The sequence below is a fragment of the Trichechus manatus genome, unplaced genomic scaffold (assembly GCF_000243295.1).
Source record: "Trichechus manatus latirostris isolate Lorelei unplaced genomic scaffold, TriManLat1.0 scaffold00084, whole genome shotgun sequence".
Taxonomy (NCBI): Eukaryota; Metazoa; Chordata; class Mammalia; order Sirenia; family Trichechidae; genus Trichechus; species Trichechus manatus.
In genome coordinates this window covers 3,445,233-3,451,365 of record NW_004444020.1, presented here as the reverse complement: position 1 = coordinate 3,451,365, position 6,133 = coordinate 3,445,233, and the positions used below count along the sequence as shown (strand labels likewise).

At 39.6% G+C, this 6,133-nt stretch overlaps 1 pseudogene; it reads right to left on the bottom strand.

Moving 5' to 3' along the window:
* Positions 1 to 4,353: 4,353 nt before the first annotated feature.
* Positions 4,354 to 5,407, bottom strand: LOC101361024 (gamma-glutamylcyclotransferase pseudogene; annotated as a pseudogene).
* Between the last annotated feature and the right edge of the window lie 726 nt (positions 5,408 to 6,133).

Sequence of the window (6,133 nt, the reverse complement as noted above, 5' to 3'; positions counted from 1 at the left end):
AATGCTGGCCATCATTAGTCATTAGAGAAATGCTAATTAAAACTACAATGAGATACCATCTCATACCAACACCATTCGCACCAATCAAAAAAATAGAAAGTAACAAATTTTGGAGAGGTTGAGGGGAGGTTGGAACTCTTACACACTGCTGATGGGAATGTAAAATAGCACCAACACTATGTAAAATCATATGGTACCTCCTTAAAAGGCTAGAAATAGAAATACCATATGATACAGCAATCCCACTCCTAGGAATATATCCTAAGGAATAAGAGCCATCACACAGACATATGCACACCCATTGTTCATTGCAGTATTATTCACAGTAGCAAAAAGATGGAAACAACCTGAGTGTCCATCAACAGATAAACGGATAAACAAACTATGCTACATACACATGATGGAATACTACACAACAATAAAGAACAATGATGAAACCACAAAACATCTCACAACATGGATGAATCTGGAGGGCATTATGCTGAGTGAAATAAGTCAATCACAAAAGGACAAATATTGTACGAGACCGCTATTACCAAAACTCATAAAAAGGTTTCACACAAAAAGAAACAATCTTTGATGGTTATGAGGGAGGGAGAGGTAGGGAGAGGAAATCACTAACTACATAGCAGACAAGTGGTAACTATGGTGAAGGCAAAGAAAACACAAAAGATAGTGGAAGTCAAAACACCTTGACCAAGGCAAAGTCATAAAAGCTTCCTAGACATATCCAAACACCTTGAGGGACCAAGTTACTGGGGCTGAGGGCTGGAGACCATGGTCTCGGGGACATCTAGGTCAGCTGGTATAACATACAGTTCATAAAGAAAATATTCTCCATGCTAGTTTGGTGAGTAGCATCTGGGGTCTTAAAAGCTTGTAAGTGGCCATCTAAGACACATCTATTGGTCCCATCCCGTCTGGAGAAAAGGAGAATGAAATAAACCAAAGACACAAGGAAAATATTAGTCCCAAGGCCTAATGGACCACATGAACCACAGCCTCCACCAGCCTGAGCCCTGAAGAACTAGATGGTGCCTGGCTACAACCACTGACCACTCTGACAGGGATCACAATAGAGGGTCCCAGACAGTGTGGGAGAAAAATGGAGAAATACAAATTCACAAAAAAAGAACAGACTTACTGATCTGACAGAGACTGGAGGAACCCCTGAAACTATGGCCCCCAGACACCCTGCTAACTCAGAACTGAAGTCACTCCCAAAGTCCACCTTTCAACCAAAGATTGTTGTTGTTGTTAGGTGCCATCGAGTCGGTTCCGACTCATAACAACTTTATAGGACAGAGAAGAACTGCCCCATAGGGTTTCAAAGGAGCAGCTTGTTAGGCCTATAAAACAAACAATAACATATATGATGAATATGCTTCTTAGTTCAATCAATTATAGCAGACCAAATGGGCAACAACGGACTAACAGCAAAGACAAGAAGGCAGGAGAAGGCAGAAAGGGTTAGGAAAACTGGACAAATGGACACGGGGAACCCGCGGTGGAAAGGGGAGAGTGCTGACACATTGAGGGATTGCAACCACTGTCACAAAACAATTTGTGCATAAATTGTTGAATAAGAAACTAATTTGTGCTGCAAACGTTCATCTAAAGTACAATAAAAAAATTTTTAAAACTTTAAATATGAATTGTCATGCAACTCTGTAATTCCACTCCTAGGTATTTATCCAAGAGAAATTAAAAGATACATACACACAACTTGTTTACGATTAGGTACATGGCGGCATTATTCATAAGGGTGAAAAAGTGGAACCAATCCAAATGCACACCAAATGGTGAATGGATAAACAAAATATGATATATCTATACAATGGAATACTATTTAGCAATAAAAAGGAAGAAATACTGATGCATGCAGGAACATGGACAAACCTCAAAAACATTATGCTTTGTGAAAGAAACCCAATGCAAAATATTACATGTATGATTCCATTTATAGAAAACATCCAGAAAAGGCAAATCTATAACAACAGAAAGCAGATTAATTGTTGCTTGAGGACAGGGGATTGACGGCAAATGGGCATTGTCATGGATTGAATTATGTCCCCCAAAAATGTCTGTATCAACTTGGCTGGGCCATGATTCCCGGTATTGTGTGATTTTCCCATGTGTTGTAAATCCTGCCTCTATGATGTTAATGACAGAGGATGGGTGGCAGTTGTATTAGTGAGGCAGGACTCAATCTCCAAGATTGTACTGTGTCCTGAGGCAATCTCTTGAGATATAAAAAAGAGAAGCAAGCAGAGAGGCAGGGAAGGGGCCCTCATACCACCTAGAAAGCAGAGCCTGTGCTTTGGACCCCAGGTCGCTGCGCAGAGAAGCTCCTAGTCCGGGGGAACATTGATGAGAAGGCCGACAGAGAGAGAAAGCCTTCCCCTGGAGCTGACGCCCTAAATTTGGACTTTTAGCCTACTTTACTGTAAAGAAATAAATTTCTCTTTGTTAAAGCCATTCACTTGTGGTATTTCTGTTACAGCAGCACTAGATGACTAAGACAGACATGATGGATTTTTCTGGGGTAACTGAAATGTTCTGAAACTGGATTGTGGTCATGTTTGCACAATTCTGTAAATTTACTAAAAATCATCAAACTGCATGCTTAAGCCAGTGGATTTTATCATATGTAAATCAGACATCAATAAAGCTGTGTTTGAAAAAATTCCTTGTCATAAAACACAAAGAGACTGTATAGCTGTTCCAGAGTAAAAGAAACTAAAGACATGACAATTAAATGTAATAAATGATCCTAGACTAGATCCTGTATTTGAGGAAAAGAAAAAAATGCTAGAAAGGGCATTATTAGGTTAACTGACAAAACTGGCATATGGACACTATGTAAACTAGACAAAATTATTGTAGCAAAGTTAAATTCAACTAGGTTGGTAAAAGTACCATGCCTATATGAGACAATATCTTTATTCATAGGAAATACACACTTAAGTGTTTAGAAGAACCATGAGGTATGCAACTTACTTTCAGATGGTCCCAGGAAAAAAAAGTGTATCTACACACACATACACACACACACACAGAAAAAGAGAAGAGTGCACTCACAAGTGAGACAAAATGTTAACAGTAAGTGAATCTGGCTAAAGGGTATATGGGTGTTCTCTGTAATATATTACAATTTTTCTAAAAGTTCAAAATTATTTCCAAATTTAAAAATAAAAATGAATTTCTACTGAGCAGCTTTTGCACACCAGATACTTCTCGAAGTGCTGGTAACACAGATAGAGGACAAACAACTTCCTGAGCTCTGCCCTCTAGGAGCTCAGGCTGCATTAGTTAGCTGTCTAGTGGTCCAACTCTTCAAGTGAGTTTCCTGAGGAAAGTAAATTTTAAAGAAGCAGGAGGAGTTGGGTGGAGGTGGTGGAGAGTAGAACATTCAGGGTTGTTATAGTAGCTTGGCATCCCTGTACCCATCTCCAGCTCAGAACACAATTCATTTCTAATGACAAATGGCTGTTAAGTGAACAAGAAGCAGAGAAAGTATTCATTGCATAGGGTTTATTGTACATAGAACAACAGAATGCTTCATCTTTAGGTCACCTGCCAGGACAGGGACATTGCTTTGTTACAGACAACGAAGCCTTGTAATGGAATATTATAATGAGATTGAAATCATGCTCTCTTCATAATAAACATTCTTCAGGGTTTATTATCTGTTTTTCCTTTATATCTGCATTTACAGCACTTCCTCACAGGTTGCATCAGAGTAGTCAACTTTTTTCAGAGGAAAATTCAATTTTAGCTTTCCTCCACTTCTTTTTTTTTAATTATTGTGCTTTAGATGAAGGTTTATAGAACAAATAGTTTCTCATTAAACAGTAAGTACACACACACACACACACACATATATATATATATATATATATATATATATTTGCTACCCAGTATTGCTTTATTCATGATTCTTTTTTCCTCCACTTATTCAGTAAATTCATTTAAGGTCATACTTTCTTGATAAGCTAAAGACCAAGTTTTTTGGACACCAAGCTCCCCAAAAACATTTTCCCTTTATAATCTTGACTCTTCTACTTTAAAATCTTGTTCTAAGGATGATCCTGCAAAAACTTCGTTTTTCAATGAGAATAATAATGACTGCTAATACTTATTATATTCCAGGCTCTGTTCTAAGTTTGATAAGTATATTTACTCATTTAATCCTCACAATAATCCTAAAACAGAGGTATTTTGATTATCCTTACTATACTGGTAAGGAAACTGAGGCAGAGAGAGTCATGTACCCAAAGTCTCTCACAGCTAGAAATGGGTGGGACTGACAACTGATCCCAGCCTGTTCAGCTCCAGAGTCTGTCTCCTCTAACATAGACTATATATGGCCAAGATCACACCCATGATGTATGATAGTTTGAGTCTCTCTAACAACATAATTAATGTAATCCTTTAGTGGGGAAAACAGGTTCAACCACAAGTACATTTATTCCTCTAAAAAGAGTAGACTATCTTTCAAATTTTCAGTTTTATTATTATCTGTCTCTGTAGTTTGCTTGCTCTTATTAAGCTGGATTAAAAAACCCAGACAGAGCAGAGAAATTCACCAGCACCACCATTAAGCAGGCTACAAATTTATCCTTTGCCACAGAGCAAGCATACACTTAAAATCAATTCAAGAAAACAGCTTTCAATGTTCAGAGCAAAAGTTCCCATATCCATTTATCATGCATTCCAATGTCTCACGGCCCCTTCTTTAATTGTCTAACTCCCAACACAGTTTCTGTTTATAGTCTGAGAACAAGAAACCACCCAAGTGAGACATCCCTTCAGAGCACCGCTGAAAATACATTAAATATGGAGAGATCCCAGATCCCTGTTACTAAACGTTAAAAATATTTTATAGTAGTGCACAGATATCCTTGGATATGGTCTATTACGTTCTAATGCTTAGTTTCCGTTTCCCCCTTTTTGATCATATCTTCAATTTCTTCTGAGAGCTTTCCTTTGAAGTCATTTGGTGCTATTGCTTTTAACTTCTTTTGATAGTCCAGGGGCAAACCATTCTCTTTTGCACCCATGCAAATGACCGTTTTATACTGTGGTGATGGGGGAGAACTCACATAGTTTTTCATCTGATAACTTCGACAGGTTACTTCTTTTTTTTCTTGAGTGTAAACTTTAACTTCTATTGGAACATATATTCCACTGCTAACTCCTTCTTGCCTCCATGCCAAGTAGGACTTTTTTTGCCTTGGGGATTGCCAAAGTCAAGCTTAAAATCCTGGAGGCAGGCGACGCAGCAGAACGCAGCCGAGTGGTTTTGGAGGTGGAGCCTCTCTTTCAGCAGGTTGCTGCCAAAGACGAAGTATAGAAAACTGTTCTCCTCATGGTCACTGCAGTTTCCACAGCCAGAGTTCGCCATATTCCACCAGCTGCTGGCACGGCCCCAGGAGTCGAAGGCAGACGTGTAATGAGCCCACAAAAGCACTTGCTGACCCTGACCCAGTGGCCTCAGCCGCTTCCCTACTTGAGCCAGTACACATATTGTTTTATGACAATGGTTAACAATCCCATGACATGTCAACACTGTCCCTTCTCAACCTTGGGTTCCCTACTACCAGCTTTCCTGTCCCCTCTTGCCTTGTAATCCTAGCCCCTGGACTGTTGTGCCCCATTAGTCTCGTTTTGTTTTATGGGGCTGTCTAATCTTCGGCTGAAGGTTGAACCTTGGGAGTGACTTCATTACTGAGCTAGAAGGGTGTCCAGGGGCCATGCTCTCGGGGTTTCTCCAGTCTCTACCAGGCCAGTAAATCTGATCTTTTTTTGTGAGTTAGAACTTTATTCTACATTTTTCTCCAGCTCTGTCCAGGACCCTTTGTTGTGATCCCGGTCAGAGCAGTCACTGGTTGTAGCCGGGCACCATCTAGTTGTACTGGACTCAGTCTGATAGAGGCCGTGGTAGTTGTGGTCCATTAGTCTTTTGGACTAATCTTTTCCTTGTAACTTGTTTTCTTCATTCTCCCTTGCTCCCGAAGGGCAGAGACCAGTGGAATATCTTAGATGGCTGCTCACAGGCTTTTAAGACCCCAGATGCTACTCACCAGGGTAGAATGTAGAACATTGTCTTTATAAACTGTGTTATGCCAAT